The sequence below is a fragment of the Canis lupus genome, chromosome 5, assembly GCF_011100685.1.
Source record: "Canis lupus familiaris isolate Mischka breed German Shepherd chromosome 5, alternate assembly UU_Cfam_GSD_1.0, whole genome shotgun sequence".
Taxonomy (NCBI): Eukaryota; Metazoa; Chordata; class Mammalia; order Carnivora; family Canidae; genus Canis; species Canis lupus.
In genome coordinates, this window is record NC_049226.1 from 39,050,320 (window position 1) to 39,073,407 (window position 23,088).

The 23,088-nt window shown below is 46.4% G+C and overlaps 1 protein-coding gene across 2 annotated transcripts in view; it reads right to left on the reverse strand.

The window, feature by feature from the left end:
* The window catches only part of PMP22 (peripheral myelin protein 22), a 32,284-nt gene extending 28,981 nt beyond the window's left edge, over positions 1–3,303 (reverse strand). Inside the window, exon 1 of one of the 2 annotated variants that reach the window (XM_038536948.1) lies at positions 3,110–3,303. The gene's annotated coding sequence lies outside the window, so the exon portion shown is untranslated. Of the gene's footprint in view, positions 1–442; positions 611–3,109 lie in introns of those variants that run through there. The other variant, XM_038536947.1, reaches the window with a different exon arrangement.
* Positions 3,304–23,088: the final 19,785 nt, after the last annotated feature.

Consider the following 23,088-nt stretch of genomic DNA (forward strand, 5'->3'; position numbering starts at 1 on the left):
CTCCTAGAGCCGGGGAGGGACACGAGAAGGATAATCGGGGCTAGGGTATGTGAGCAGAAGTTGGGGGTCCACGGGAGTCCCGTGGCGCCCCCTCCCCGGGGTCCACCGCAGGGACCGCTTTGCCAATGAGTCCCCAAGTAGGCGCCTCTCCAATGAGAAGAAAACCGCTCAGCCCCTGCTCCACATCCAGACACCACCACCCGCGCGCCCTTACGACTTATGGACCATGAGGCAGGCCGCACCGTGTCCCTAGAAGCCCCGTAAGAACTATTCGAGACAGATCGCGGTCTGTCTGTGTGTCTGAGCTCGGAAAAACAGCGGGGAGACCTGGCCAACCCAAAACCCGCGCCTGCCCCGCGCTTTCTGGCACCATCGACGGAAGATGCCCACGATGCCCCCGTTTCTCCTCCATCTCCTCCACCCAGCCTACCAAAGCACTTACAGCCCAAAGGGATAGCGGTCCCCGATCCTCCAAGTGGCCTCTGGCACAAACTCGGTGCGTTTGCTCGGCTGCTGGCGTCCCCGAAGACTCCTGCGCTGCCCGGCTGCGCGCGCGAAGCGAGGGGCCAGAGGGAGGCTCCCGGCGTTCCCCTTTAACGGGAGCAACGCCCTGTCTGCGTCGCTGCAACAGGGTGTGTCCCTGGGTCAGCGTGTGCAGGGGGGCGGGCCTCAGGGAGGAGAGAGGGCAGGAGGGAGGGGGGGAGCCCAGGCGACAGTTACTCGGCCTTCAGTCCGCCCCGGGAGAAAGTCGATCTCTGCAAAACCGCTGCGGCGACTTTTACTCCAAACTAGCGGCAGCTGAGCTTTGTCACCTCCGCTTCCTCTGGCTCCCCGAGTTCCTGGAGACCAAGGGCTGGCCAATAAACTGGCCTCCCTCCCCCCTCCCGCCCCCTCGGCCACGAGGGAAAAGCCCTCCCGGGGTCGCCTCCGCCGGTGCCGGGCGCTGGGCTTGGGGGGCGCACGCACGCGGACTGCGCCCACGCGGGGGCCGAGCCTGGATTCCTCTCGTCCGGGTAGGGGGGAGCTGGGGAGCTGGCACTTAAGGGCAGGAGGACGCCCCTGTCCTCTCGGGTCCTGGCCTGCCCTGGCGTTTCAGCCGGGGGCGCACCTGGGCCGCGCCCGCGCTGCGCTGTCAGTGCCTGCGCCTAGGCCGTGAGCCGGGTTCCCAGGACTCCAGGGGACCCACCTGCGGGGCCTGCTTGGGTGAGGATTAGCGGGAGGAGGGAGAGCCCCGTGGACTACGGAACAGCGTCCCCCCGGGGGGTCTGGGTGCTCCTAGCCTGGGCAGAACCGGACCACAACCCGGTAAGCTCCAGACGAAGTCGACCTGGCCTGGCTCCCAGCCTCCGCTGGCGACCGGGCCACTGGGTGGGGAGTTGGCCATTGGAGGTGGGGGAAGAACAGCCAGGGAAATCCGCTGATTCATAGTCGCCTGAACGCGGTCCACCCAGCGTCCCAGAGAGAGAGGCGAGCCCTTCTGGGCGTGGTGCAGGTGGACCCAGATACCAGGATGCGGGAGCCTTGATGCACAAACAGGGAGCCCTAACGTGGGCTTTAAATGCCTTTGCTTACTAATGCAGCACTTGGCGCACACACCCCTCCTGCGAGTGTCCTGTGTCATAAAACCCTATCGCTCTAAATGATTCAAACGGTTCCATACGATTTTACTCCTCAAAGTAGCTGCTTAGGGCAGCCCCATTGCATATTCTTCTCTTTAAGTACATTATCTGAAGGATTCTTCCAACAGCTGTCTTTTAAAGATTCAGAAAGATTCTTCTGATAATTCTATTATCAGATTACAAAGAAGATGACATGTAGAAGTTTGATTCAATGCCCGTGGTGTGGCAGGCACTTTAGCAGGACTTGACACACAGTCTGGGAGAGGTGGGGTGGGGCAATGCCAATGGGACCTCTGGCTCTGGACTCAGACACGCCTGGTTCCTCAGGGTTGTGAATTTGAGTAAGTAGCTAAAGTTCCATGAGCTTCCATTTTTTTGGTCTGCAGGCAGGACTGGTAATGCCTGTTTTATGGTAGTGAGTAAAGGGGCCGAAGTGTGTGAAGCTGTTAGCACAGTGTCTAGAACATAGGGACCAGGAGCCAGTAAATTGTCACCAGTTATTATTGTATAACCTTTAGCCCTCAAGGCAAGGCCGACACCCCCCACCCCTCCACCCCCAGCTAAAATAGCTTAGAAATCGCACCGGTCGGAAGTGCATATGCCAATAGAACAACCAGCCAGAGCAATGGCAGTATAGCCTCTCCTCCTGGGTCATTTTATTTTATTTTTTTCCTGGGTCATTTTATAGGTCAAGGCTGCCCCCAGGAATTATGGCCTCACTTTATGCCATCCAGACTTTTATTTATTTAGCCAACGTTTATGTGGTCACTGTGTCCCCAGAACTATTCTAAGCACTTTACAAATATTAGCATATTTAACTCAGGATTTTCTTTCTCTTCCTTTCTTTCTGTTCCAAGTAACTTTTTAATGAGGTATCTACCTCCAGAAAAGCACACACACTGTAAAGCACAGCTTGTTTCTTCCTCTCCCGTGAACCCGATATTTTAGTCAATGAGCAGGTCACACCGTGCTGTGACTTTTGGACACGGGAACCTAAACCCTTTGGTTCAGCCCTTACTGCCTTGCCCATGTCTCCCACCTGCCCGATTCCCAGGATAGGAAAAGAAACACTGCCCAGGGAAGGGTCCACCAGGCTTGGCCACACCCAGGGCCCAACCAGGGCTTTGCTACAGGTGGAAGCTTCTCCCTGACCGGCTTCCCAAGCCTACGTCCCCTGCCAGCTGTGCATGCAGAGCTGTCTCCCATCAGGGAAATAGCATCGGGTCCCCTTGCTCCCTTCAAACCTGGATGTGCTGGGGTTTCTAGTTGCTCTCAGATAGTCCTTCTCACCTCCCCAGCCAGTATATAGCCAGCTCTTAATCAAGGATTAAAAAAAAAATGCTCCAACTCTGTCGGTTGCAACACAGAGCACTGTCTCCACTGCAATCCCTTCCAGTGGTGGTTTGCAGGGGGTGGGGGACCGGGCACCTCTCCAAGAAACATAAGCATACTCTCACTATGCAGGGGGACGATTTGCCAAGAAAACTCACCGGGCCAAACGGTGTAACCCCTTCCTCCAGGCGGATTTCCTTGCAGTCAAACACAAGGGATGCCACGGCAAGGCCCTCCCCACAGGGCGGCAGAGAGACCAGCAGCTGGCAGACTGTGAGCCCCACTGCTTCCAACCAGGCTCCCTGAGATGTTCCCTGTTGGTGCTCCCTGTAACTGAAGCCAGACCAGGCGTCTTTCCAGTTTATTCAGGGGCTGGTCCAATGCTGGGATATGTCATGGTGGCCTGAGAGCTTCTCAGCCTCTACTACTTAAAGAGACAGCACCCAGCTTTTTGTACTTGCCAGAGCACAGTGATCCCAAGAGGCACTCCAGGGTATAGAAAACCTGGGGTGAACAGGGAGAGGCCTTTTGGGTTTGCCCACAACCTGGGAAGGCAACCCTAGTCCCGCTGCGGTGCCAGGCTGTAGGACAGCAGAGCGGCCCCAGCAACCAGTGTCCCTCCTCTCCCCCCCTCCAGGAAGTTCCTCAAGGAGGAAATACACCATGTGAAAGGTCTGAGTGTGTACTGTCATATGTGTTACATACAGCTTAAGTCTCATTTTTAGTCGACATCATCATTTTGAGAAGTTCAAACATTGCACAGATCACATTGACCTTCAAGCCATGATCCAATTCAAGTAAACAAGCCTCTGTTGAAGACATTCCAACCTGTCAGGCGGAACAGGCCGGGAGAGCAGTTGGAAAGCTATGGGGTAGTAGATGAACTCAAGTACCGCCTTCTTCAGGCTCCTTGCACTCTCTGCTCCTTCAAGCTCTCAGAAAGGGTCCTCCATCTCCAGCAAGTTCTCCTGGGTAGAAACCCCAAGACAAGGGCACTTGGTTTTACTGAAGGAGTCTCTTGGAATTCTGGCACCTTCCCCCACCTCTTATGTCAGGGGTGCCAATCTGTAGTGCTCTGTAGAGTTTGGGGAAGTCTTTCTCTGTCACAAACACTTTATGTTTTATTGGGCTTTGTGATCAGAAGGGGGTCCCAAAGGCCCTCTCCTTATTCTGCTACAAGCCAGGATCTTTCAGGCCCAGTAGAACAGCCTGACCCAGCCTTGGGGCTCATTAGATCTGGCTGCTACTTAAAATGACCAAGAACTTTGCATACCGCCCGGCTTGGGCCTGAGTGCAGAGTGGCTGACTCAGTGCTCTGGGATGTGGCTCAGGTGTGGGTAATTTTTAACACTCCTCGAGATGCTTCAGTGTCCCGCCAGGTTGTCGTAAGTTGTCAGAGGGTCCCTGGTTTCCTGCTCACTGCCTTTGTGGTAGAGCCCGAATGGTAGTAAGGCCCAGTGTGGCCTACAATGTTAGACAAGTTATGGTTTGGTCTTACCAGGTAACACACGGTGTGTGTGTGTATATCTGGAGTGTGTGTGTGGGGGGGGGGGGGGGGCAGAGAGAGAGTGGAGTTCCCTCAATCCTCCCCTGACATAGGCAGTGAAGGAGGACCCAGTGAGCATGGCTTTGGGCTTCCCCAGACAACCCCCTTCCTAGATACCCCCGTGATCCCACCTGAAGGCTGCATGACAAGGTTCCTGCCCCTTGGGCTGGGCTAAGCCAGAAGATGTCTGAGACCATTTCTGCTCCAAGAGCTAAGAATTCAGAGGAAGAAGGGTGGGGCAGGGTACAGGTAGGAAGCATCTGATCAGCCCTCCAACCTTCCAAGAGCTCCATGTTGTTGTTGTTGTTGTTAAGATTTTATTTATTTATTCATGAAACACACCGAGAGAGGCAGAGACATAGGCAGAGGGAGAAGCAGGCTCCCTCTGGGGAGCCCAATGCAGGACTTGATCCCAGGACCCCAGGATCATGCCCTGAGCCAAAGGCAGACGCTCAACCACTGAGCCACCCAGGCGTCCCAAGAGTTCCATGTTCTAGGACCTGCTCCCTTGGCCTCGTGTTTCCTTTGATTGCTCCATCAACTGCAACCAAGCCCTAAAAACTTGCTGGCTTTAGCTGAGACCTGTCTGATGACTCCCAGAGCTGGTCCCTGCTGTGCTCCCCCACTGGCCCACCCATCAGGCATCAACACACTTATCTTTACCCATCTGGGCCAGGCTCTCTGCCTCCTCCTGGCCCTTTCTCTCCCCTATTCTGGAGACCGTCCTCGGCCAAAAGAAACCCCAGCCCATCTGTGTTGAGCAGATCCTTAGGGCCAGGGAGAATATCCCCCCGGCATCACTTGTCATAATGATGACTAGCATAGTGACCAAGTCGTATTTTACTTCTATTATTTCTACCCATTACATAAGTAGGGACGACGAGAGTCAGGTAGACTTCCAGAGGAGACACAGTTAGGTCACATCAGATGGGCTCATCCCAGTGCCTGAGCTTTTGTGCTGTGCTGTGCCACCCCAGCTTGGGAGCAACAAGTCATCCACAAGTCACTGATAAATGTAACAATCACAATCATAGTTCATGCTTACTTGGCACTTTTGGTGTATGAGGCATCATTCTGAACATTTTCTAGGAATATTAATCTCTACAACAACCGTTTTTTAAAAGATTTTATTTATTTATTTGAGAGAGAGAGAACACAAGCAGGGGGAGTGGCAGGCAGAGGCAGAGGGAGAAGCAGGCTCCCTGCTGAGCAGGGAGCCCAATGTGGGACTCAATCCCAGGACCCTGGGATCATGACCTGAGCCAAAGGCAGACTCTTAACTGAGCCACCCAAGCACCGCTCTTTACAACAACCTCATGAATAGGCTCCCCTTTCATCTTTTTTTCCATATGAGGGGAAACTGAGGCACCACAAGACACTGAGCGGCTTTCTCAGACACCTCATGAAAAAATCACAAAGGCCAGATGTGAGGCAGGTGTCCCGGCCATAGAGCCCGTACCCCACGCTATCTTGTACCCTAATTTCAGCCTTCACAGAACATCTATACTTCTTCACCATACTGCCCTACACATCGTATAATCTAATTTCCTTGTTCTGCCAAAGATACTGATACATTCTATTTCTACATCCGCATTTCTTTTTCTCCATTAAAAAAGCAGAAAATATCCTAAAACCTCCACTGCTTGCACCAGTCCTGTGAGTTCCCCTCGAAGGTGTCCTGTTGCCTTCTAGGGCACAGTCTCTGTGTCGCACACCCTTGCAGCCCTGGATCCTGCACACTGGACAGTTTAATCTTATAAGACCATTGCTGTCGACTTCATGGTGTGGGATCTAAACAGGCTCTGAAGTGGGCTGCAGCCCCCCTTTTTTCTGCCTTTAGAGTTGCAGAAATGCTGCCGCCTGTAGTATCTTATTCAACGGCGGGGGCCAATTTTGACCATCTTCTCTAGGTGAAGAAGGTTGGGCTTGGAGAATTTGTCATGTTTCCTCCATCAGCCAGGGAAAATGTGCCATGGCTGGGCCCCGAAACCAGTTCCTCTGACTTCCAAACCTGTGATTTTTCCATTATGTGGACTAGCCCCAAGGGGGGAAAAAAAAACAGAGGTGAGTCTTAATTGGGCATTTGTCCCATGGATGAAGGTGTCGTCAGAGCGTCAGTCTGGCCCGGCACTGGGTCAATATCTGGGGAGTGTTTACATGACAAATGAAGCCTTTCCTGTCTCACTGCAGCCAGCAGCCTGTGTGGGCGTTCTTGGCCAGGCCTGGGCACATCTGGTCTGAAAAGGTCCTCAAAAGGGGAGGTTATTGCCTCATCGAGACTCCTCTGACTCTCCTGAGCAGCTTAGTATTAAAAGCTGGAGCACGGGAGGAAAAGAAGGAGGGAGGGAGGACAAAGAAAAAAAGAGAGAAGAGGGAGAGAAAGGAGAAAAGAAGGAATGTAAGGAGCCACTTTGACTTCCTTGAGCAGATCTCTATAAATAACACACACTTGGAATGATGGCAAATCTAAGCCCCCAGAAGACATTCCCTGGGAACAACAGAAGCAGGTAGAAAGCAGCCTGAAGACCCACACACACCCAAATTGGCACAAGGCAGGTTCCCTAAATTATGTCTTTAAAATTTGCAAATTTATCTCGGGGTAAATTGCATCTTTAGCTCCCTTCACCTATGGGAGCAAGAAAGCACAGAGCGATTATGTTGTGCTCTTGGAAGGACACAAAGTACAAAGAATTCTTTGTTCCCCAATGTTTGTTGCTTAGGAAAGCCAGATTCCATAGATGCAAGCGGAGGGTGAGAAAGCGGGCTTTTCTAGAAGGGATCTGGGAGAAATTTAAGCAGGAGAGGGTCCGAAATTGATGTATGCTAGAGATGGAAAAGTTTGAAACTTTTCTCTAAGACTTCTTACTCCTCAGGGACATTTTTCTGCTCCTGGCCGGGGAGAGGCCCATAGAGCTGGGGAAGGTGATCCATCCTGTCACGGGGCCAAGGCTGGAATGGGCGGGAATGGACGAATCTTCTGGGCCCCACAGGCCAGATACTACAATGCCAGGGAAGGCAGCCCAGCCTCCATGTCAGAGGTTGTCTTTTTTGAGGTAGGTGCATAGGAAAGTCCGCTATAAGCCAAGGGAATGTTCGATTCAGGTAGAAGAGGCCACACCAAGCCATGGGGCATTAATCTCCCACCAGAAGAAGGAAGTTTGCACCAACCATCCTGGAAGACACCCCCAGTGAACAAGCCCCAGAGTGCATCGTGGCACAAGTGCCTCTGAGCCGGAGGAACAGCAGTTGCACTACACATGAACTTGAACACAGATGTTTCAGTCCCTGAACCACTTACCAAGTGTGAAATCTCAGCTCGAGCCAGGGAAGTTCACGGACAAAGGTCAAAACTCCCTTTGAGAGGTTCAAGGCAGATGTGGGCAAAGCTTCAAATATGTTTACTTTTCCTTGTTGAAGATCAGGGAATATCTATCCAGGGGACTTCAGTGGCACCCTGGGGTCTCCTGTAGCAATTAGCTTAGAATTCTGATCCGGAAATGAAAATTCTAGAAATGTGCCTCACGATAGTGATGGACATGCAACAATTTGGCCTTTGTAACCCTTTTTACCGTGAAGGAAAATGTAAACATCCTAAGTCTCAAACAATGGGGAATTGACTGGAGAAGTTATGGTGCAGTCCTAAGATGGAATATTATGTAGATACTAAAAATAACATTAAAGAAGTTTATTTCATGAAATGAGGAAAAGTCAGCAATGCATGCCTAGTGTGGGAAAAGTTAGGAAATAATAGATCTGTAATTTATTGGGTGCTTACCAGGCACTGCACTGACCCTCTCATTTAATAGCTACAACAATCCTAGGAGGGCTGGACATCTCTGATCCCTAGGGCACCGAGAGGTTAGTGTAGTGCCAAGGGCACACAGCTGCAGTGGTAGCACCAAAATATAAATGCTGACAATCTGCATTCTCAACCACTAGACTCCCACAAATGTATACTTTCAGACATATCGCAAGTTCCATGGTGGACAACAATGAAAGCAAGATCTGAAAGCCTGTGAAGTCTGAGAATGCAGCACAACACTGGGCTTCCAAGTTCAACATGAAATGAGGAAAATGCATTTGCATGGAACTGAACTTATCACAGAGCCAATCGTGATTAATAATCACACATCTTAGTCTTGTGCCTCCATCAGATGAATCTGTGATTCTCTGGCTAACGTGGAGGAAATGGGCACTGGGCCTACCCCAGGGAGGGGTCAGGAGAGCCACGGGCCAGGCCTTGCTTCATCTCTTGTACTGTCTCCAAATGAAGTCACAATCCAGACCCAGATGTAGTACAACAGAATTGAATTCCGTTGTACCTCTTACAAGGAAGCACGATGTTGACAGCACACCAACAACATTGATGGTATAATGTCAGCATTGTATATGGACTATGAGTTTGGTAACCTTATTTTATGCTTATTTAAATACATCAGGAGACTCAAAGAGAAAAATAAAGTAAGTATCCTGGACCCTTACTGATCTTGAGGGACCATGAATGAGCCAACAGCCCATCAGTCTAGGTATGTGACTTTGAATTTGAGAATCCTCATGACTCACTACAAAAATATGATCAGACATAGTTGGGATGAGTAAAAGTGCACTGACCAGTTGTGGTCCATTGACCAAAGGGGAAAGTCCTACATGGTTGTCAATGCTCTATCACCTGCCACATTGTCTTCTCACTCTTTCTCTCTCTCTCTCTCTTGCCACCTCCATCCATTATGGTATGCAACCATAATGAAATCAAAATATCATTACTGGGCAGCCCGCATGGCTCAGTGGTTTAGCGCCGCCTTCAGCCCAAGGCCTAATCCTGGAGACCTGGGATCGAGTCCCACGTTGGGCTTCCCTCCCTCTGCCTGTGTCTCTGGTGCACTCTATTTCTCTCTCTCTCTCTCTCTCTCTCTCTCTCTGTCTCTCATGAATAAATAAATAAAATCTTTAAAAAATATAACATTACTATCTGAATTTCACCACTTTATGAGCTCCTCAACCATTGGGAAGCCTCAGGACTCTTGAATTTTTTTCCTTCCAAGGAAGGTATTTTCAAGAGACTTCCCAGGAGGTGGTCTACTTGACATGGTCTCGTGCCTCGCTCCTATATGATCTTGGATCATTGAATATACAACTCAGTCTTGGAAACTCTTAGGCAGGGACTAGATTATAAAGCATTTTTTAAATTTATTGGACCATTGAACTTTTATTCCTAGATTCTCTCCAAGATGTAAGTTCCAATGGAACTCACTCTTGGAAACACTTTTATTGGAACACTGAGCTACATGACCTTTCCAGCTCTGATGTTCTCATCTTTCCCAGTGGGGGCAAATAGAAGAAATGGCATTCCTTCAAACTGTAGACATTTCAGGAAATGAGGGGACAGATTCGAAGACAGAAGGCTTCGCTAAGGATGCCAGGCCAGCTAACTTTCCCCAAGCAGGTAAGAGAAAACATCCTTGGAGACCAACTGAGAAACTTGTCGCTGTGATTCTGAGAGAGGAATTGGGTGGATGGCCTCTGAGGTCATACCAAGCCACGTCACTCCGAGTGGCCACTCAACCCCTCCCTTGTCATATGTTTTTTCTCCTTTTGGAGAGACCACAGTGTTTAAACTCAGGGGGTGGTCTCATCATGGTCTTTGGGAGAACACTGTAGAAGTCAATTATGATGTTATTCGAGTGACCCAAAGGTGGCCTCTGTGTGTTGGTCCCAAGTTGTGTATTTCTCACTGCAGACTGAGACCTTTTAGCTCAAAAGCTTGCTGGTGTCTTATTCAAATTTTTACATGTTAAACTATTTTTAAAAATAGCTCAAACAAGCAGATTTTTGTCCATTTAGAACCTGTCTGTTTGCACCCCAAGAAACCTCACTGCACATCTGCAGGCCATTGATGACATAGAAGCCTGTGGTTATGAGGCTCCAAGATGCTATAGCCCTTCACAGTTCTGACCCAGAGTCTCCCCACCATGTTGATAAGCAACATCGCCTATACACGCAAGCCCCCTTTTGGAATCCTATCTTCTAAGAATTTCCTTCTCCCTCTTCCTTTTGGATGATAGCCATTCGCCAGGCTCATGCTGAGAGGGACCTCCCCTCTCATGTAACCCTACCCAAGCATCACCTAATGAAGTGTGTTGCCTGTTACTCTCTCTCTTGGTCATATCTTTTTTCCCTAGATCAGTCCCAAAGTCCATCAAATAAACCCCCACATATACATGGAGAGATGTGAGACATAGAAGAATCCTGGAGCCAGCACACAGAAAACCAGCCATGGCCCTAGGATTCACACACACAGAAAATCCTCCAGAGAGACAGAAGCATCCCAGAGGTCTCATCACACAAGCCATTCCAGCTTCCTCAAATAGCAAGCGTAATGGGTTGTTGTTTGTTTTTCCAGAGAGGCCAAGGTGCAAGTAGTTGACATGGATTGCCAGTGGTAAGCTGCCAATGGGAAGACCCTTCTCAGTCTCAAGCTGAGGGAGAACACCTGTTATGAGCCTGAAGGTGTGAACTACTCCACTATGTAGCTATGGAAAGAACAATCTGGTTCAGACACCTGTACATAGTCTGGTGGCAGGCCACGAGAGCCCTGCACCCAGACAGCATGCCATCAGGTGGACTCCTGCTCGGGCGACTGATGGACTCATTGTTTACCCATCAATTTCAGCAGCCGACCCTTATCCACTGGGCTATGTGTGACTACCTGGTAGGGCTGAAAGTGGCTGGTGTGGTCTTAACAACCATACAACCAAAGCATTAGTTCCCAGTCGACACCAGTGATTGCTTCTATAAAGGAAACAAAAGCCATATAGTTCCTCTCACTAAGATCACTGGACTTGGCTGGCCTCTTCCATGATGAGAGAGTAAACAGAGGATGACTAAATGTTCTTGGCATCCAAAGCCATCCACAGACAGAACCAGACTTTGAGCGAAGTGTATTTTGACCATCTTAACCTCAACTACGTGAGGAGAATGGAAACTAAAAGCTCCTCACAACTGTATTCACTCAACAGGGATTTATTGAGCAGCTACCATAGACCAGAAGCAAGCAATGTCGCTTGGCCTCTTCATCTCCATGAGAATGCAAAAGATTCCCAACCCTCTAGATGTGCCTCTTTGCAATGTAGCTTTCCTATTTTCTCCATCGAAAGTGTAGTCCATTGCTCCACTCTTTGAATCTGAACCTGGCTGTGTGACCTGTTTGGGCCAACGGGATGTTCTCAGCAGAAACAGAAGCTTCCAAGAGTGCTTGCTCATTGGGTCTTGCCCTCTTCCTGCTGGAGACTATTCTCTCATCACCTGAACAAGCCCAGGGAATCTTGCTAGATATTGAGAGACCAGCCATTCCAGCCATCCTAGCGAAGGCTCCAGAAATGTAAGCCACCCCAGACAAGAGCAGCTGAGCCTGGCCCAGACCATAAGGGATGTCACACAAGGCCAGCCAGCAGTCAGAATGGTGAAAACCGATGATTTGTTGTTTCAAGTCGCAAAGTTTTGGGGTTCTTTGTTACACATAAAAAACTAGCTGATATATTAACAATCCTAGAATTGGGGTTAAGTGCCAAAAATATATTCTTTAGAAACAGTACTGTATGCCAGCAGGGCAGAGGCAGCGGCTCCTGCAGTAGCAAATTGACTTGCACTCCCTCCTGGTGCTCTGAGGCCTGGAAAACTTACCTTAATACTTGGCTCAGCTGATTCTCTGAGGGAGGAAAGTAGTAAGGTCAGAGAGATTGAACAGATTCCTTGGGCTCTGGGGGAATCACTAGGACTCTCTGGAAACCCCCTGGTATTTTCTGAGAATCTTTTAGTTCTATGGGGATGCTATGAGTCTTTAAAGAGTCCTATGGATTTCTGGGGTGTCCTGAAATGCAGAGTCAAGCAGGACTGCTCAAACTAACTGTGGCAAAGAAAGTTTGCTTTTTCTTTATTTCTGATCCATTCCAGTCAGCTGTATGACCCCACTGGACGTGCAAGATAAGACATGCCCACTGATGGTGTACTTGGATGCTATGCAACATAAAATTGCTACAAAAGGGGCACCTGGGTAGCTCAGTGGTTGAGTGTCTGTCTTCAGCTCAAGTTGTGATCCCGGGGTCCTGGGATCAAGTCCCATATCAGGATCCCGGCAGGGAGCCTGCTTCTCCCTCTGCCTATGTTTCTGCCTCTCTCTGTGTCTCTCATGAATAAATAAAATATTAAAAAAAAAAAAAAGGAAAAGACATTGCTACAAAAGTTTCTAAATTCTGACTTTCAATTTCTGTCTTGGCCTCACAGACACCCTGTAGCAATTTGTGAGCTGGCATTGATCTGGTGTGGGAATCACGCTTTAGTAGAATTTCTGCAAAGAGGGCTGTGGCTGGCCCTACAGTATGCACAGTCCCTGGCCCAGAACCATGAACTCTCATTTGTGGCGGGAGCTTAACCATTAAAGTTTCTCTTTGGACACCAAGCCAAACGGCATTTCTTCAATCACCAGTGCAAGGCCTATGGAAAGTCAAATAATAGGACAACTTTTGTAAAGAACAGAACTCTTACTTGGGAAAGGCACTGAATAATAAAATAATAACTCTCAACATCCAGCACCCCACTGGCCAGAAGACGCAGCTGTACTTAAAAAGCACTGTTCTGTGACCATCTGTGAGTCATGGTCTTGACAGCAATGCCAATCTGTGTGCCAGCCCTACCCTGAATGCCAGTGCAGGGACTGCTGGGCAGAGTCAGCTCGGGGGCTGCAGAAACAGCACTCCAGCCAGTGAGATGATGCGCCCCAACTCTAAACATCCATTCCCTTCAACGGAGCCACCACTTTCTTAATCTTTAGCCAGCAGAATCATAAATAAATTCCAGAAAAAAAATCTAGAGTGCATTCAGGAGTGTCCCTTTGGGCATCTTCCTGGGGGAGGGCCTTGCAGCATTGCATAAGAGTACCAGGAGCATGCAGAGGGAAGATGCTAAGGACATTTAGTGAGCACCAAAATGCACCAGGCCTGAAGTGCCTGACATACTACTTCTGTGTTCTTCACAGCAGCCATACAGTCCCAAGCTAACTGGGACTTGGAGAAATTGAATGAGATGCCCGGAGTCATGCAGGTATCATCTGCTTATATAGAACTACAATCCCTATGTCTCCATGAGCCCCCAACAAAAATGACTCTTTTCTACTGATTGATGGTGCAATTTTGGAAATTTTTCCCCTTAAATCTCTTTTATGCCTAAAGTGGACAATGTTGGTGCTCTACCAAAATACCATCAAATCCTGTCTTATCACTTCTGTGCCCCTGCTGGTCAACCTCCCCCATCATTGTGTTTCCAATGGCCAGTACCTGCAATCTCTTCTTTGAAGGGCTGCCTTTGGGCTCCTGGAATGCTGTACCTGCAGGCACAGAGAGCCAGAGGTGCCTGGGAGTTCACATACTGGCCTCCCACCCGCATAGTGGCCATTAACCAGACTGCCAGGTTGGGGAGAGTGAAAACTCAGATTTCTTGCTTTGGGTTGGGGCAACCCTGAGGTGCATCTTACCCTCCAGTATTTTATAGGGTGAGGATAAATCTACCCTCCACACAATGTTGCTGAAGATGGTGGTGCTTTGCTTGGCTCCTCTCAACTACCCTGCGTCCCCATCCTTTACCAGTCTGCCTTGGGAGTATCTGCTTAGTAAACCACTTGCTCACAAATCCCCATCTGCATCTGGCTTCTGGAGAATCTGATGTAAGGCAATGAATGCCTCACCTCTTTCCTGAAAAGTGGCAGAGAAAGAAAGACAGGAGAGAGTGGGCTGAGTAGGAGAAATACTTTCGCTTTGGGTTGTCCTCCATTGGCCATGGCTTTGTACATTTTAGCTTGAAGATTCTGAGACATTTATGTCCATAATGTAATGTCCTGAAGTTACAAATATAATAGGACACTAAATTTGTAAAATACTTACATAGATGAAAAGGGACCTTGGAGATCGGAAATGAGCCACTGATAGGCTGAAGCCAGCCCACTGACGTCTGGTCTCCACACCAAAGGGCCATGATGGTTTCAAATTGAACTCACTGCCACCATTTCCAACCTGGAGTCACGTGAAAGTCTCTATTTCAGGCTGGCCTTGAAAAACTGGGACACTTGGCAACACCCAGCCCACATTACTGCGTGGCAGCAACCACTTGCAGCCAAATAGTGGCTCAAACTTTAGTGTATTAACAAAGAGAGAATGGACCCTCCTGAAATAGAAAATAAAATCCCAAATCTTAGTGGTTTAACCCAACAAAGATTATTGGCCATTCACTCCAAGTCCAGTTGGGGTCGGTGAGGGCTCTCATCCAAGCTATGACTCAAGGATCCAGGATTCCTGCTTCTTCTTATGACACATCCATATAAATAAGTAACATCCAAGATCACTGTGGGAAGGCAGGAGAGGTGGAAAGTACACATGGCTCTGTACTACTCAGCTTGACATTTTTCTTTAGCATCATTGGCCAAAATGAATCGAATCAACCCAACTGAGACACTCAGCCTTGTCTCCACCACATTGCCAAACATCCACAAACTATTACCCCATGGACACTATCATTAATTATCTCATACCTCTTCACTCATCTCATTACCCTGGGTTAAAAGGAACAGTATCGAATTGGAAAGGCTCCCGGTCTGTAAGGACACCCCAGCTCTTGCTTCAGGACTGACACTGCCGGAAGTAGCCAAGAGCCTTGGGCAGGCGTCCCCAGGGAGGAAAAAGCCCTCAAGCCCTTGGACAAATCGTTCACCCACTGACCAAAACACACCCATTACTGAGACAGAAGTGACGCCCAGCTGTTCCCAGACGCCAGACCTGTCACCCACACCTCTCTGTTTCTATTTCAACAGACACCTGGCAGCTGGTAAAAGGACTTTTTGAACAAACACGGTTTCTTTTCTCTACCCATCACCCCGCATTGCTCCTTGGCCAACAATGTATAAGATGGTGACTGTGTCTCAAAACAAGGCCACACAACCTACTTAACACAGAATGTAGTTGAGATATCCCCCCTGTGTGGCTGAGACAGGCTTTTGAGGGTTAGCTGGGAATGAAACTTCCAACCAATGCTAGGGGAAAAGACATTTCAAGGGCAAGCCACCAACTTATGAATGTTTCTTGCTATGACTGCTTTACAAACTAGAATTTACCTGTGTTGAACAATCCAAAAGGGGTTCATTAAGGGTCTGTTTTTCCCACTAGTGCTCTATATTAAAAGTAGAAGTCTCCTTACCCTCAGCACCTGGTGAGTATCAATCAAAAGATGGAAAAGCCATTTTCTGTCTTCTAGAATTGAAAAAAAAAATACTCTAGATCAATACTGTCTAGATCAGTACTGCTTATTTCGCTCAGTTCCCAATACTTTCTAATTTCCTTTCTAATTTATTTCTGGACCTATGGGTTGTTTCGAGGTCTGTCTCTTATTTCACAAATATGTGAGGACTTTTCCCGGATCTTACAGCTAATTTTTTATATAATTCAATTGTAGTAAGAGGATATACTCTGTCTGACATTAATCGTTTTAAATTCATTGAGACTTTTTTATGGTCCTCACATGGCTTATTTTGATTAATGTTCCATGTGCTCTTGAAAAGTTTATGCATTTTGCTGTTTCTGGATGGAGAAATGTTCATTATAAATGTTAATTAAGTCCCTTCATTGATAGCGTGGCTTGAGTCTTCTATATCCTTCCTGATTATCTTTTTTTTTCTGTCAAATATTGAAAAAGGGTGTTGTAACATTTAACTTCTACTGGTGGCTGTGGCTATTTCTTTTTGCAGTTTAATAATTTTTTGCTTAATTTACTTTGGAGTTCTACTGTGTGCATAGACATTTGGAATAGTTATGTCGTCTTGATGAATTGATCCTTTTATTATTATAAAATGTATCTCTTTGCCCGGAAGTCTGAGAGTGACTGTCCAATATTTATCACTCCAGCTTTTTAAAAATTAACCTTAATATATCATATATTTTTCCCTTCTTTCCTTCCTATTCATGTCTCTATATACAGGGGATGAATGTTCTTTGCTGCCTGATGTCTACGTCCAGTTTCTGTGTATTTTGTCTGGTTTTTGGCTTTTTGTTGATTCTTTTTTATTGTTTCTAGTCAGAGGGTAAATCCAGTCTCTGACATTACTTCTTGGCCAGAAATTAAAGTTGTTTTTTGATTTTTTTTATCAGTACTTTCCAAGCAAGCAAAGATCCTCCTCATTACTGGTCAGAATATGACTTATCTACCAAGAATCTGCTCTAAGATCACCTCCTTCATGAAACTTCTTTTGACTTCCCCCCACTACTCTTGTACCCTTTGTAGAGAATAGAGCTTTTATATTGACAGGAATACACTCCAAGGGCCTCATGGGTTCCCACAATGGGGTCCACCAATACAGCCTATTTGTTTTCTCTAAATGCTGTTTCCTGGATAAGAACTACTGCTTCCTTAGACATCTTTGCTTCTTGTTTCCATCATTGTCATAGCAGCTGGTTTCTGTCTCAAGATCATTTTCCATGACAGTACTGAGATAGGATTTTATTGCACTCTGAAGATAATCATGCTGGAGAAACTTCCCCCCACCCCACAGAGAACCAAGCCTTTCTGAAAAGTGGGTGATGGGTGATGAGCTGGTCTCCTCACTACTTTGATAACTTGTTCCTGCCCATACATTTTATGCTGTGCTCTCAGCAAGATTGAAATCACAGCATGTCTAAATAAGCTGTGATACATCTAGATAATGGAATGTTATTCAGCACAGGAAGAAAATGAGTTTTCAAGCCAGGAAATGACATCGATGAAGGGCACCTGGGTGGCTCAGTGGGTTAGGTGTCTGCCTTTGGCTCAGGTCATGGTCTTGGGGTCCTGGAATTGAGCCCCGCAACAGGCTCCCTCCTCAGTGAAAAGCCTGCTTCTCCCTCTACCCCTCCCCCTGTTCGTGCTTTCCCTCTCTCACTCTCTCTCTCTCTCAAATAAATCAATAAAATATTTTTAAAAATTAAAAAAAAAATGGCATGGACGAAACTTAGCTACATATCACTAAGTGAAAGAAGCCAGTCAGGAAAGGCTGCATACTGCATACTGCATACTGTATGATGCCAACCATATGACATTCTGGAAAAAATAAAAGTATGGAGACAATAAAAGGATCAGTGGTTAACAGAGCTTGAGGGAGATATGAGGGACCAATAGGCAGGGAGAAAAAAGATATTTAGGGGAGCAAAATTACTTTGTATGATACCAAAATGATGGACCCATGTCATTATGTATCTGCCCAAACCCATAGAATGTTCAACACTGAGTAAATGATGATGTATCAATGTAAGTTTATTAATTGCAATAAATGTACCCTTCCAGTGGGGGATGTTGTTAATGTGAGAGGCGGTATATATATGGGGAGAGGACTACCTGGGAAATCTCTATACCTTCTTCTCAATTTCTCTGTAAAACTAAAACGTCCCTAAAAAAGAAAATCAAGTTCTAAAAATCATGTCACAGATCTGTGTGACTACTTATAGGCTGTTGACACCATGAACACCACATCCAGCTGCTAAAATCTAATTATACTTTATTGCATTATTTGTCCATTTATTTCCTTACCATATTCCTCCTTAGTCTATAAGCCTTGGAAGGCTGGGTCTTGTCTTACTGTTTTCTGATCCCTATGCCTAATTATAGTCCCTGGCATAAAATAAGCACTTTACTAATATTTGTTGAATGAATGAATAAATGAGAGTATAGTTAGAAAAACGTATAAATCCCCAAACCTCCATGTATTTCTAGAATGCCTGCCCCGTGGTGACCCCATGTTTATATGCACCATCTGTTGGCTGCTAAACATTGCTTTGAGCTCTTTTACAACTCATTTATGTACATTATGTCAAACACCTTAAATTTCTAACCCTTTTGCCTTTTGCTTTTCAATTGGATTAAAAACATAGGAGCCATGCATATGAAGACACACTCTTACCAACATTCCTTATTTATGCATGAGGAAAATGAAGTTCAGGGTATAAAGACACCTCCCAAGTCCATTAGCCAGAAAACCAGAATTGGACCCTCCTGGGGAGCATGATGCCCCTCCACCAGCTCAGCTTAAAGCTTTCACTTTCTCACAAGTTCATTTTATCTCAAAAAGATGAGCACTTGACGGTGCTGGGTCCCCAGAACAGTGGATCTGATAACTCTTGACCAAGCCACAGCTTGGAATAGGATCAGGATTTTATGTGAACTATTTGAAGACCTCTGATGAAAGGCTGTTCGCTGAGAACATTCAGTCATGCTCAAAACATCTGAGGGGCTGAACTATGTTTATCCAGACCTGGCAATTCCTGTGTTCAGAACTATTTTCCTGGAGCACTCTAGAGGGCTGAGTCTTTGCCAGGGAATGTTCCTATAATGTTTCTCTCCAGTCAGAGGGAATCACCACCCCTCCTCTGTACGTGCAAGGACAGCAGCTGCCGGTACTACTGCCCTCCCAGGCAGGCTTGTGGTGGGGCGGGGGTGAGGAGTAGGAACACCCAGTTTTCATCAAAGCTTAAAACACTTTGTTCATGGTAGAGCCCTCCCAGCAAGTGCATGGGGACACCATAGGCCATACCGATCCCAAGAATGTCCAGACTGGTTTGTGGACAAACCTGGAGGCTGTGATGTCGGATTCTATTGCTCTTTTCTTGACCACATGCCCCACCACAGGCCACCTGTGCTCTGAGTCTTAACCCCTCTTTCAGCACATGGCTCCATGACAAAATGGCAGAGCGATACTGTGGGGGCTCCCCCTCTGAATGCAAGAGGCAGCAACAGAATCCAAAGGCGTCTATCCCTGGATACATCCTTTTATGAATGGGATGGGTTGCTAAAGTCTTAAAAAGCCAGCCATTTCAAACAAGTTCTATTGCCTAGTTTTATCTTGGTTTGTGGATTTGGCTCATCTTTGCTGTCTCCCAAACTTTACAAAAGCCTATGTTAAATGTCTTCTCTCTGCTGTGCTCTAAAACATCAAGTGAAGTCACTTCCCTTACACACTGGACTAGTTTGCTAGGGCTGCCAGGACAAAGTAGCACAGGCTGGTTGGCTTGAACAACAGGAATTAATTTTCTCAAGGTTCTGGAGACTAAAAGTCTAAAATCAAGGTGCCTCTTCTGAGGCCTCTCATTGGGCTTGTGGAAGACCATCCTCTTCCCATGTCCTCACATGGTCTTCCTTCTGTGCATGTCTGCACCTAAATTTCTTCCTTTCATAAGAACACCAGCCATATTGAGTGAGGGCCTGCCCTCATGACCACATCTTAACCTAATTGCCAACCCTTTCTCCAAATATGTCACATTCTGAGGTACTGGGATTTAAGACTTGGACCTATGAATTTTAGGGAGATCACAGTTCAGCCCACATCACATCCTTACACAGAACAGTGTGGTGGGGCCTTGGCAATTATTGAGGGATTTCCAAAGGGAAAATAAATTTGAGAGAAGAGAATAGCAGCTTCAAGTCCATTCACCCCCCTCCTCCAAAAAAGATTCCCCTTCCAGAACAGGCTTAGAGTTTCTGGGTTTCTTTCTTCCTTTCAATCAGTGAAAATTATATTCCTTTGCAGTCCATCTCTTAACCAAACTCACTTTTGGCCAAACCTTATCCCACTCACCACTAACTCTACCATTGCCCAGCCCTCCCTTCTTCCACAGACCCAACGACTATGGGCAATGCATCTTCCCAAAGCACAGCTCAAACCCTAATGTCTCCTCATGGACTAGTCAATAAAGTTCAAATCACTCTCCCAAAGGGCCCCAATATATCTTCCTGGGCATGTCCTCCACTACTCCCCTCACAGAGTACTGTTCCAGCCAACCAAAAAGCACATTTTTTTTCTATACCTTCATTCATACTATCCCCTTGTTTGTCACAATTTATCCTATTAATCTGTCTCCATCTTTAAATCCCACCTCCTGTATCAAGCTTTTCCTGATCCAAAACATAAGAGCTCCTCTATTTCCACCCTTACCTCCACACACCACTTACTTTGTCTCTCTTGAATTGCACTTAGCCTTCATAGGAACCATCTCCATGATCCCTTGAGCATGAGGTCAGCCCTGTTTCCTCTTCCCATCACTATAAAGTGCCCGCTACATGACCTGGCCCACAAGGATCCAATACAAGTTCAATTGCATAGAGTTGCTGCTCCTTCTATGTGAGCCCTACCAGCATGCTCACGTTCTTTGCTGCTACTGCTATTATCTGAGACAATGTCTTATATAAAATATCATAGACTGGTAGCTAAGGAACAACTGAAATTTATTTCTCAAGTTCTAGAGGTGAGAAGTCCAAGATCAAGGTGCCAGCAAATTCAGTGTCTGGTAAGAAGCTGCTTTCTGGTTCATAGACCACTACCTTCTTGCTGTGTTCTCATATGCTGGAAGGGACAAAGAAGCTCTCTAGGGCCCCTTTTATAAAGACACTGATCCCACTTAGGAGGGTTCCACCTCCCAAAGTCCCCATCTCCTAATACCACCACCTTGGAGGTTAGGTTTCAACATATGAATTTTGGGGGACATAAACATTCAAACCAGAGCAGATAATAAACATGAGTGCCAGAGAGGGACTTTCTTCTCTACTTTTTTCTTATTTTGGTTCATAGAAGATGGACTTCACTTTCTCCTCCCTATGGAAGAGTGTTGAAGAGAACACAGCTGACCCTTCTCTAACCCCTTCCAGGGTCCTTCCTCAGGGAGGGATGATGACCACTGATTCATTGAGATTCATCACGTTATTAATTTTAAAGTTAAAAGAGGGGGGGTCAATTAAATAATTGATATGTCTCTTACAATAAAGACAAAACAACACCTCAAAACCATTTGAGGGTATTTAGAAGGACATTGTCAAGTAGAATGGAGAGGGGGAATCACATTCTCTGAGATCACAAGCTATGAATTTTTCAGATTTTACCACTTTCTGAAAATCAAAGAGGTAGGATTTTCTACTTTTATCTGTCTTTGGAGATACAGAGTTCTGCCTATATCGTTTTCACAAGTCATCTAAATACAGGCTTTCTAGAGCATGAGTTACCCATCATCTAAATACCTTACTCAAAAATACTCTAAACCTGGGATGCCTGGTGGCTCAGTGGTTGAGTGTCTGCCTTTGGCTCAGGGCGTGATCCAGAGTTCTGGGATCCAAACCCCCATCGAGCTCCCCACATGGAGCCTACTTCTCCCTCTGTCTATGTCTCTGCCTCTCTCTCTGTGCCTCTCATGAATAAATAAATAGAATCTTTTTTTTTTAAAGGGTGGGGGGAGAAAGGCTCTAAACTTAATTTGCTTGTAAATTATCTTCCCGACTCACACACCCAATGGGAAAACATTTCCTGCTGAAGACTGTAGAAAATGAGATATACTTTAAAGTCAACTTGTACAAAATATGTCCATCCTAATCAATGAAGTCCTAATTCATGTAAGCACTTTGTTTTATTTTCTTTACACATTACCCTTTGTGTTTTTTATCTTGTTGTTGTTGTTGTTATTGCCTCTCTTCTGTTTTAAATCCACAGTTCACAAAAAAGAAGCAATGACTCAAAAGTGGTTTGTTAAATAAGAGTGTAATGAAAATAGTAATATAAATACTACAGCTCAAAATAAAATCATAAATATAAACAGGAAAGAGGATTCCAGCCTAATTCAAATATAGATTGTGAATCTGCATGTGCTAGAACAAGTGATGGGCAAGTAGATCTCTCACAAACAACCCCCAACTGACAATAAATTTTAAAATTAGATTTCACTAGGGGCACCTAGCTGGCTCAGTAGAACATGCAACTTTCAATCTCCAGATCGTGATCTCAAGCCCACATCGAGTGTAGATATTACTTAGAAATATAAAACAATAAATTAAAATTGAATTTCACTAGACCAAGGAACTTACTTGATTCTACTCTGCAAAGATTTGTCTGTTTAGAAATTTTGTCAAATGGGGGACAAAGATTCTGTATCATTTTCCAATGATGACCTTTTTCACAAACCTGTTGAGAATTTTTTTTCTAGAATAAGTACAAAGATACTGCTTTCCAGTTATAAATTGAATATTTTTTTATCTAAAGAGTTTAAAACTTCAAAGCCAACATTCAAAGTCTTCTTCAAAGCATAAACAGGGTTTAAGTCAAAATATTTTCCAGAAGTTTGGAAAACCAATTTCATAGCTTTTGACACATTTATGCTTGGCAAGGAAGCCAAATAAGCATGTGGAAGTCATTAGTACCATTCACTACCTATTTCCAGTTCTTTGCCTTCTATGTGCATGACAGCACTGCCTCTCTCTGCTGCCTTTGAAGTTAAGCATGCCTGTATGACCCATTTTACTCAGAGAAATGAGAGTGGCAAAACAACTTTAAAAGCCAGTGTACAATTCGCCATGTTCTCTCTCCCTCTACTGCCATGATATCTTGTCCAGGTTCCAGAAGTGGCTGTTCCACCAGCCTGGACCCCAGGGAGTGAGGAAGACATGCAGCACAGCCTTCAACTGACCTGCTCCAGATGTGAACTTCGCTGGGTGAGATTTGGAGTTCATTTATCACTGCAGCATAACTTAGCCCATCTTGAGTGATACATA